General features: G+C 43.3%; 1 pseudogene; it reads left to right on the plus strand.

Annotated features, from left to right (window-relative positions):
- Positions 1 to 8,928: 8,928 nt before the first annotated feature.
- Positions 8,929 to 10,390, plus strand: LOC115671140 (uncharacterized; annotated as a pseudogene).
- Positions 10,391 to 11,054: the final 664 nt, after the last annotated feature.

An 11,054-nucleotide genomic window follows, 5' to 3' on the forward strand; every position in this document is an offset into this window, starting at 1 on the left:
TTTAAAGAGGTACTATCCTACTATGTAGGAGATGCGAGAAATGGAGGAAGAAGAGACTGAAGATTCCAAATAAGTCCAATTTCATTTACAAACAAAAGACAGGTTACTAAAAAAAAATAATTAAAAAAATAAAAATAAAAATAAAAATCTTTTTTGATTTTCTCTTCCTTCTTTCCTTCCTCTCTCTCTCTCTCTCTCTCTCTCTCTCTTCTTGTTCTTCTTCGTCCTTCCTTCCTTCCTTCCAAGCCCAGACTCGCCAGCCACCTTTACCCCCCCCAGGCCAAGACCAGTATGTTCCCTAAAGAGGGCTACGAAGTGCTGCATCCAGTCCTCCAGGCGCTAGTTCTCCGTCTCAGCCTGTTCCTTGGCTTCTTCGAGGTCGGAGACTATCTCTTCCAGGTTCGATATCCACTTCTCGAGCCGTTGGATGAGCTCAAGGTGGGATCGCACCAGTTCATCCGACTGCTTGGCCATGGTGCCCAAGGATGTGAAAGCGGAGTTGACAAAAATTTCACAATGGGAGTCCGTCGAGAGTCCAATTTCGACTTCATCCCGTTCGAGGCAGGAAACTCCTCGCCTCAATCTCTTCTCCGCCCCCCGAATCCTTTCAGTAATCGGCTCCAGATACCTATCAAGATGCTCTTGGGAGGAGTGGAGTTGGCCCTACACATCAGAAAGTGTGTTGTACACTATATTTGCATGCTTAATCTCTTCCTTAAAGCTCTCAAGCGTGCATTCCACAACAAAGTGTGCAGTTATGGTTCTTTCATTGGCTCGAAACTGGGACACCATGTTCGAAGACGGTCGTGAATTCCTCGTAGTCAACAAAGAAAGGGTGATCAGAAGGCAGGTCCTTAGGCTTCCCTTCACGAATCAGCTTCTCGACCTTAGCCACTGCCTGAGGCTTGGTGACTAGGACGGCGTAGGTCAGGCTCGGGTAGGAGTTAATCTCCTTCCACAAGACCTTAAACTGGCGAGCGCTCGGAGCCGGGGACGAGGTACTAGATTCCATTGTTGCTGGGTAGGGTAAAAGAAGGAAATTTCTATGCAAGATGGGATTTAAAAATCAAAGTCGAGTGGTGAAGTCTTGATCGCAATAAGCCCACTATTTATAGCCCGTGACTGGAGTCCCAACTCTTCACAAATCGGTCGAGAAGATCAGCCGATGTCACGAATATCTCGGACAGCATGATCGTATCCGTTTGATCAGTCCAAGATACAAGGATTGGAATGTTGCGAGTAAATGACCATTTATTCCTTGAAGGTCACAAAATAAGATTCGAGGAAAAACGTTCCGATAGTTACTCCCAGCCGTTCGATGAGCTACACGTGTACTGATGAGATTCAATTACTACTCAGGCGTATACTCATGCGATGGCAAAGTTGAATTGCACCGGTACAAATTGATTACGTTTCATACTGATTCATTGAATGCAAGTGTAGGAGGTTGTACACAGACGTCTTTTCGAAAGCATAAAGAAAGGGTAGTTTGGTCAGTAACACTGAACAGGTCATCAAAGCGGACGCAGACTATGATTATTCGGATAATACTCAAGGAAAAGGAAAAGCCAAGTAACAAAAATATTTACAGCGGTACCATCCTCGGCATTAATGACATGGAAAAAGAGAGAAGAGATGATGCTAGATGTAAATTAAATAAAATGTTGTTCAAGGCCTAAGATGAAGCTGTGAAGCTGGATTTCTCGATTACAGTTTCATTCCAGAATTTTGTCCTTTTCAACCTGGCTGTCCCCCACCTCAGTGCTCAGTTGCTTTGCAATTGCTTCAAGGTCTAATATGACTTTGCTTTGATCAAAGAGCGTCGACAGAGAAACGCTTTTGTTGACGCGAAATGCCTCAAAGACCTTACAGGCCTCACCAAGCTCTTCTTCTTTGAGGCTCAAGATCCTCTCTTTGTCCTCAATGGCATTGACATATTCAAGCCCTGCCTAAAAGCCTTCACAGTTACATCAAATGAATAAGAGAATTCATGAAGAGTAAAGTCTAAAGCTCAACAAGGCAAGGGGTAAGGTAAACTGGTCAGATAGTCTAGCAAGAACCTGACTTTGCTTTCGAACTTTGGAACGTCACAAATAACGTCGTACCCTTCTTTTAAGAGCTTACAAAGTTGAGTTCCTTTGGTACGAATTTCATCATGATTAACAGAAGGAAAAAAGCTGCCTATCGAAGGACGTTTACCTCCAAAGGCTTGAATGATGTTAACCTGAGGAGTTTTAAGGGGGGGATAATCCATGGTAGAGCTCACTTCGTCCATTGATTCGTCCGTACCGGAGAACAATAATGATGGCGTGCTTGGAGATAAGGGTACATCAGACATAGGAAATCTGTTAAAAGGATGTAATAATCCCATTGGGAGCAGAGTTATCCTCGACGAGGTTGAATCCAGGTCTTCGGGAAAAATCAAGACTTTATAGTCGTCCCACCATTGATTAAATAACATTGAACCATACGGGGTGCTAAAATTGTCGACAAGCTTGAACCATCCCAGTATATATTTAGCAACCTCATTATAACACGATAGAGCATCATTCCTTAGAGACAAAGAAGGAGGAAAGTTCACTGAGTAGACGATTGGTATGAGAATACCTTGGACCAACCCAAATTGACGGGCACAGTAATGAAGGTTATATGCCTCGAAACCAATAGGAAACCTTCCTCCAAAAGTAAATTCCAGTGGAAGATCGGTGGGGATGAGGACGCTTCCCCAAAATATTGAGGTGTCATACTGAGCAGTCGATGGCTCACACACGAAGTTTACACCAAACTTATGAAAAATGAACTGAGCAGTCAATGGGTCACACACGAAGTTTACACCAAACTTATGAAAAATGAAGTCCTTCAGGGTAAGAAGAACACCCAGGAAGTACTCCAAGACAGGAAGTCCTCCGATTGGCTGGAGGAAAATGCTATAAAATTTCCAGGGGCCAAAAGCAGTCTCCATAGACTGCTTATGTGCATCATACCAGTCGACAGGTGTAGAACCATAAGACGTGAACAATTGAGGGAAGTATGACCGAACCCAACCATGTAATATCCACAGCGAGCCAATGAAAGGGTCAGGATGTACACTAAACAATGAAGATTGTGCATCGGTAAGGCCTTCATATAAAGCAAACAAGGCCATTCGACCTAACCCTACATCAACACCCTGAGTAAGGGCATATGCGATGTCCACAAGCCCACATGATATGAAAGTAGTACAAAAGATATATCGACAAAGCCAGCAAAGCAGGAATGCAACATGTTCTTGAGGAGTTACTGGTCCATTTGATTTGCTAAACTCTTTGATGAAGGCATGGAATGAGAGATCAACAAAAGAAGTACCATAAAAATATAGACATAACTACGACTTCTGATTATAGAATTCCACAAAAGGCGATAGGCCAGTCAGTGACCACATATCAAGCAAGGTAATGGTTATCGGACCAGGGGGCAGAAAAAAGCAATTCGTTGATGATGACCAGAGATAGCAAAGAGCTCCGATGAGCCGATATTCAACAGGATCTATAGAAAGACAGCTTAGTAATAAAGCCTCCTCTATTTTCGCCGCCTTCCAGATGACCGACATCTCTTGCTTCATCCTTTGGTACCACCGAGAGAATTATTCGTCATAGCATGGATACGAGTTGAAACGAGAGTTCGGTGACACCCAAGTCGAGATGCTAAGTCGGGTTTGACTTATGGGAAGAATCTCCTTATAATAACGTGGAAAGTGCTCGGTAAAAATGGATGGCGGAGGGGTTAATTTGAGATGCAGGCCTAAGGTCACATGACGAGCTTCCGCATCATAATCCATAAAGGATAGGGAGAGGCGCCCTTGTCGTTCAAAATTCCAAAGATTCTCAAAACAATTCAGGCGAAAAATAGCTTCAGTATTGATTGCGAAAAAAGAAAGGTTAGCCATTGTGATGGGTCGAATAAAGAAGATCGACTATGGCTACCAGGCATTTATACTAGTCTATTTAGTCGATTAGTTAGGCCCACTAACTGACAACGTGCACATGAACGAAGGCGTAAGGCTCGGGATCCATTATCAAAGTTGGTTCTGAGTAATCGTGGCATACGTGGACATCCAAGGAAAATAAAAGTATTTTATTAAGGAGAAGGAGGTATGCCAAACAAAAAATCGTGAACCCCTCGTTGGAGCAAGAGTAGTTGATAATCTAATCTACTCATTTCAGAAATACATGCATTTCTAATCTAACGCTATTCCACTGCAAAGTTCAACACTCGCATATGCTCTTTTGGTTTCACTCGACGTGATGACGTGATTCTTGTTTGACCTCTGCCTGTTGGCGGAGCTTCATCTCCCGCCGTCGACGAGTCTCTTCAAGGGTTGCAGCAAAACGTTTCTCTTTTTTGACAAGGACACCTATTTCGTCTGTAATAACCCGAAGAGACTCGCGACGGGTATTTACCTCCTCACTAGCCTCCTTCACAGTGTCAGCTAGCTTTTCATGTATTTCTGCAGAATGGCCGTCTCTTGTACTTGGCCCAGGAGTTGTTGGTATTTATTAAACATAGATTGGAATTCTTGGGAGAAAGTCTTGAGTTGCTCCCTGAGTGCTGGAGGAAGAATAGACCCAACTTCAACGTTATCATTTCCAAGGCGATTGATGAGGAGTTTGAATTGCTCCAAGGCTATAGCATCATACGACATCCTCGCAAGTCCTCCTATAGAGAAGTCTAAAAAACGCGTCAGCTCCATTTTCTTCTTGATTATAGCTAGTTTTGATTGGCCAGAGTGAGGCGACAAGTCGTATGGATTAAACGCCAAAATAAATTCAGCTTCGTCTATGGCGTGCATTGCCTTGCCCAGATATGCGGCAGATGAAGTGGCCGACTGATGGTCAGGCAAAGGAGTTGATGAGACAGGTGTCGATGATAAGGCCTCGGCAGGATTAGTTGTGGAAGTCGAGACTATGAGCATTGGAGTGGACATCGACGGTGAAGCTGTGGAAGGATTGACCACAGTGGCTGGAGTAGTGGTTTGTTGGACCATGACACTTGTCAATGGACCACGTGCTATAAAAACCGGAATGATATCTCAGTATCAGGGTTAAATAAGAATTGAAGACAAAGTAATGTTTGAAAGACATGTACCTGTCTCAGGCATAGCTGTCTCACATCCAGCCGGATTAAGAGCAACAGTGGTTTCTATGGTGGAATCAAGGATTGGAACAGTTCGAACAAGTGGAGGAATAGGAACAATTGCTGGTTCAACTGAAAAGAAAAGGAGAATAAATAAACCAAATAAACTAGACAAGCAGTAAGCGCCAGTCAAAACAAAAGCTTACCAAGGGTTACAATAGTGGATGAACTAAGCCGGATGGTGATTTATGCTGAAGATGCCATTGATTTGGTAACATAGGGACCGGAAGACACCAAGTCGGCTGGGGCTGGTATTGTACTGGAAATGTCAGTCGATGAAATTGAAATGTTGCTGACCCGCTTGATAGAGTAAAGACCAGTTGATGCCAAGACAGTCACGGGATCCCGGATTCTGGGAACAAAGATGCTATCTCCTTGACTTTTATCAAAAGAAGTAAGGAGTTCTGAAGAGGCCATATTGTGTGTAGCCGGCTCAGTAGATGGCTCGATAGACAAAGTTCTGCACTTCTTTCTTGGAGAAGGAGGAGAAGACTTCTTCCTTTTCTTTTTCAACAATGATACAATTTCTTCCAACGTATCTTCTTCATTCAGTCCAGAGATGATGCGAAGGAGAGCAAGACCTTATAAGTAACAAATCAATATAAAGGAAAGGATAAAGTGGGCTGACACAGAGAAAGAAAGATAGAGGCTTACCATTAGTAGGATTTTCAGCAGCATCGACACCATCTGTGTCAAAATCCTCTTCTGTTTCTGAGTCAAAGAATGAGAAAGTTAGGAAATGCACTAGACTGGAACAGAAAAGGAACGTAAAGTGATAGTACCCATACCTTGGGTAATTGGCTTCTTAGAGCTATTCCGCTTCACACGATCAATCGCGGACTGAAGGGCCTCTTCGTATGCACTTTCAAATGCAAAAGAATACTACCAAGTTTGCCATTCAGCAAGGTGTCTTGGATGGGCTTTGAAACCATTAGAAAGGTCTGCACTGTAACGAGTGCGCATTGTGTTGGCAATTTCAATACAACAGAGCAGTGGACTTCGATTCTTGAGGGAGTATTCTTTCTTCTTGGTTCCTTCCGAGAAGCCCATTGAATAAGAAATTGGCATGGGAATTGCTTGCCAGAGTCCAAATTGCCTAGCACGATATTGTGGAGAATATACCTCAAATACAAGATAGAATCGACCCTTTAATGAATCCATATGGGAAGATCTGCTGCAGACAAGGCACAAATCCAAAAAGGCCTAAAGAAATTGAATCGAGTCGGATCGAATAAATAATCAAATTCTCCATAGCCATATTTAAAGAAAATGACTTGGTCATGGTTCAGTTCAAGAACGGCTCGAAGATAGAAGATAAAAGGAGGCGTTTGAGAAGCAATATGTCGAGGGCCACGGCTCAGCAATCGACAGCCCAGAGGTAAAGGTAAAGGTCTTCTATACCCTTGCAAAGACAAATGGGGAAGATGACGATCACCTCTACTAAAAAGGGAAGGGAAATACAGAGTCATCCACACCTTAAGTATCCAAAAAGTGCCCAAGATGGTTCCAGAATCCCCAAACTTCATTGCCCGAGAGGCGTAAGTAAAGCCTCTGTACAAAACTGCAAGAACAAGAGGGGCCAATGCAAGTCGTTTTCCTGTGGCTAAGGCTACGGCAATTTGCAGATAGTCTTTGCAAACTTTAAGGGCGGGACTAAAGAACACATATTTTGATAGCCAAAAAAGCAAGAAAAGAAGACGCTCGTCCTGGGTAACAGGACCCGAAGTTCGGTAAAATCGAGATAAAAAGTTGTTGTATGCCAGAACATCCTCATAAATGAAAGGAGTGGGCAGTACAGGCAAATCCTTGACAGCATAACCGACCAGTTCAAAACCCGCTATAGCAAATACATCGAGCATAGTGATGGACATGTGTTCCCAAGGGAAAAAGAAACAACTGCTGGAAGAGGACCAAAAAGTGATGGCGGAGCCCAATAGACCGCGTTCCAGGTCATAAGATGACATACTGACCTCGAGAGCGACGTCAATCCCAGCAGCCGTCCATAAAAGTTGAGTTTCTTGATCGCCCTTCAAGCGAATAAACCATCTATGAAAATCCTCTTCGTAAGAAGGGAAACCTCGAAATCGAGAAGACCCGGTAGACCATACATCCATGATGGAAGAATGTTGCAGTGCCAAAGTCTCACTGTGCTTATACGGGAAATGGAATTGGAGATTCACGGGAATATTAAGATGGTCCATGAAACTGGGGCCCAGAGAGAAACAGTTGGCTTCATCCTCGACAGCTTTCAATAAAAGTTGCGGATCTTCTTTGAACTTGTCAAAAGCCGCGACGTAGTCGCTAGCAAAATATTCATACTTTTTGGACGCCATGAAAAAGATGGATCGAGATCGGAAAAGGTTCAAGAAAAGATTTTTAGGGTTTTAAGAAGAAGACGCAATGGTAAAACAAAGCTCTTGCGAAAATACAAGATGAAGAAGACGATTTGAAAAGCCGCGACTGTTTGAAGAAAATACAAGGTGACGTGTCCAAAGAATTTTGGATGAAAAATTCATATTGGCTACTCGAAAGGACGTCAGGGGACAGAAAGGCATGATCATCGCCTGGGGATTCGTACACGGATAAGGTATATCTTTAAAAGAAATAAATTCAAATTTATTCCTTTTAAAATGGGGCATATGTTGACATCCAAAACTAACCCTGGTGAGAGCGAGCTGATTGCAAGTCACAAAGGACAAAAAAAAGGCCCACATAGCATGAATCCGAAGAAAGGTCGTGAGTCAGGCCCAGAAGATTTGGAGCAGTTATCGAAAGGACACGTCATAGAAGTGTCGACAGGTTGACAAGTCCAAAATCACGAGCCTTGCACATGACGTCGATAAGTCCAAGATTACGAGCCTTGCACGTGACGTCGACAAGTTCAAGATCACGAGCTTTCCATGTGATGTCGATGAATTAAGCACGTGGTGTTACATGGTAAAGAAATTCATTTTCACGTGTCGAAAGGTAAAGACATCACCGTGGGCGTGAAGATCAAGGAAGCTAATTAGTGAAACGTGGGAAACAGCAGGAAATAAGGAGACACGTGGAAGAAAATTAGCTATTACGTGATGCCCAAGGGGCGTAAGCAACATCGACAAGTCAGGAAGCGATTAAAGTGCGAAATGTAAGGAAGTGGAAAACAACTTTCAAGGAGAAGTAGCCGATTGACAGTTATTAGGCTGCTCTATAAATACTCAAGGATTTTCGACGTAGAGGAGATCTCCGCACAACACAACACATCTTTTATTTATCTTTACTTTTAGCACATTAGGAGTAGTTGTAGTTACAGCTTTCAGATTCCACGTCGTAGATTCAATTCCGGCAAGAGTCTTTCTCAGGTCCAACATTGTTGATTAAATTCCAGTGTTGTGTCATCAGTTCAGCGTCGTCGATTAAATTCCGGCGTTGTACTTGGAATATAGCTGTTGATTAGATTCCAGCTATATTCTCTCAAGTCACGTCATTGATTAGATTCTGGCGTACCTTGAATTGCAATGTCATATATTAATTGTGTCGTTGATTAGATTCCGACATAACTTGATCTCGGCATTTGCAAGTTGTCATCTCATTGTTAGTATTGTCGAGTTTAGTGTATTACCGAACTAAATTGTGTGGCATAAGTTGGGCTTAGTAAACGCATTTGACATTCTCTGTCCGAGCTTGATTCAAGACCCTAATCTCCTTTAATAAAATCCGAAACGCAGCGTTTGGTGAAAGATTTTCGACGGGATAAAACTGGTGAAACAGGAGGTGATGAGGTTAGTCTTGGCATAATTGGAGCCGAAGGTGGTTCAGAGTCCTTTTCTGGTTAGAGACTCTCCAGTGTTGGAGATAGAGATCTATCAGCTCAACATGAAGCAAACCGTGCTAGTTTGCTTTTGTTTATTGCTCGGCAGTACCCCCAAGGTTTTTAACCTCGTTTCAGAATGCTAAAATTTGGTGGGTCCTAAGATGATAGGTGTAAACGAATTTGTTCCCTTTTGTTCTTTTCGATTTCGCTCCGCTGATGTCCCATCTTAGTCAACGGATGAAAGAGGGAAGAGTCAAAGAGCCAGTGATATTCCCCTTATCTTAACATTTGCTCTAGGATACACTTCGGAGAGCACCCAAATACCTTTGACGAAAGAACTCTCGAAGAAAGAACTCAGAGTGGAAAGAAGAGAAAGACAAGTAAAGAAAATCAGAAGATATCCCCACTCACAATGGAAATCAGAGCACAAGTTGAGTTCTACCGCGGGAATGAGATACGTTGAGATAAACGTGTGAGTTATGTTAAAAAAAAGTTCCACATCAGATAATTAATATGGTGTTGAGCAGTTAATATATCCTAATTGGCCTATAACCCATTGGCTTAAGATTTTGAGTGAAAGTGGGTTCAACTGAATATGTTGACAAGCTCGAACTTTAGATCCCTCTTGACGATCTCCCCAGGTGAAGGTATCGGACTTCTGTTGTGCATTCCCATGATCAACGCTTGTTTCGAGTGAAAATTGCCATCACGGTTGGTCTGACGAGAAGTAACCATGGACAGTTGGTCTGGTAACCTAAATTAAGGGGGAGCAAATCTAACACTGAGCTCACACGTGAGGGAGAAATTATTGAAATATACATATGAGTTGTGTTAAAAAAAAATCTCACATCCGGTTATTGATGTGGTGTTGAACAGTTAATATATCCTAATTGGCCCATAATTCATTGGTTTAAGCTTTTGAGTGAAAGTGGGTCCAACTAGATATGTTGACAAGTTCGAACTTGAGCTCCCTTTTGACGATCTCCTCCAGATGAAGGTATTGGGCTTCTGATGCGCATTCCCAACAAGATGTGCCAAGAGAATTCCAAGTTCTTGCTCAAGGAGATGGGGTTGCACAATGGGTTGCTCCCATTGAAGGACATGGAGGAATGGGGGCATGTGAAGGAGACTGGGTCTGTGTGGCTCAAGCTGAAGAAGAAGACCACCACAAGTTTGAGAAGATTGGGAAGCTAGCGTCTTATGCACCCGAGATCACAGCCTACGTTGAGCAGGGCAAGACCAAGAAGCACGACTCGTGTGAAGGCCAAGGGGCTCTGGGTGTGGGTGACCCTGAGCGACATCTATGTGGATGATCCACCCACTGGGAAGATCACCTTCAAGACTCCTGCTGGGCTGTTCAGGACCTTCCCTGTCTCTGCCTTTGAGACTGAAGAGTAGGTCAAGGATGTGAATAAGAACAAAGAAGTGAAGATAGTGCCAGCTATGGAGATTAAGGCGGTTTAGAAATTTCCTTAGAGAGAAGGAAAGTGTTAAGTGATATTAGGATTATTACTTGATTCTGCATATCTCTTCATACTGTGTTAGCCTCCTTTCCTAAGGCAACCTAGTGCACCGGGTTCAGTTCGCACCAGATGCACCCATGCATCCCATGCACTGCGTGCACTTGTAGTAAAATAAATCCATCTCCACCATACTCGACGGTGTTCATCTGAGTGCCTTATTCCCATCTGAGTTAGCGCCACGGTGATCATGTTACAAGGTCGGCGGCACATTGCCAAGTCAAGCTTTTCTTTCTCATAGGGGTATTTTTCAATGCCGCAAAGATGTGTCTTCGCACAATAACTTTTGCTTAGCAAAGCTTGACTTATTCCACTTGCTGTGGCCACGCTAGCCATATCGGTCGCATTTGTTAAGTTATTGTCCTGATAGCAAAGTCGACCACAAAGGATGCATGCTATTTGGCTCCAATGCCTCCGGTTCTTGACTTTTCACTTCTCATTTCGACAAGTCGACACCGCCACCACACTCGTCACCATCAAATGATCAACATATTGAAATCTCATTGTCAATCGAAGCCTAGAGCCACCACACGTGCCACGCATCCTCCATGCCGACTGTGTAGCGCTGT

The sequence above is a fragment of the Syzygium oleosum genome, unplaced genomic scaffold, assembly GCF_021117445.2.
Source record: "Syzygium oleosum isolate NSW1041296 unplaced genomic scaffold, Sole_v2.1 Sole_v2.21, whole genome shotgun sequence".
Taxonomy (NCBI): Eukaryota; Viridiplantae; Streptophyta; class Magnoliopsida; order Myrtales; family Myrtaceae; genus Syzygium; species Syzygium oleosum.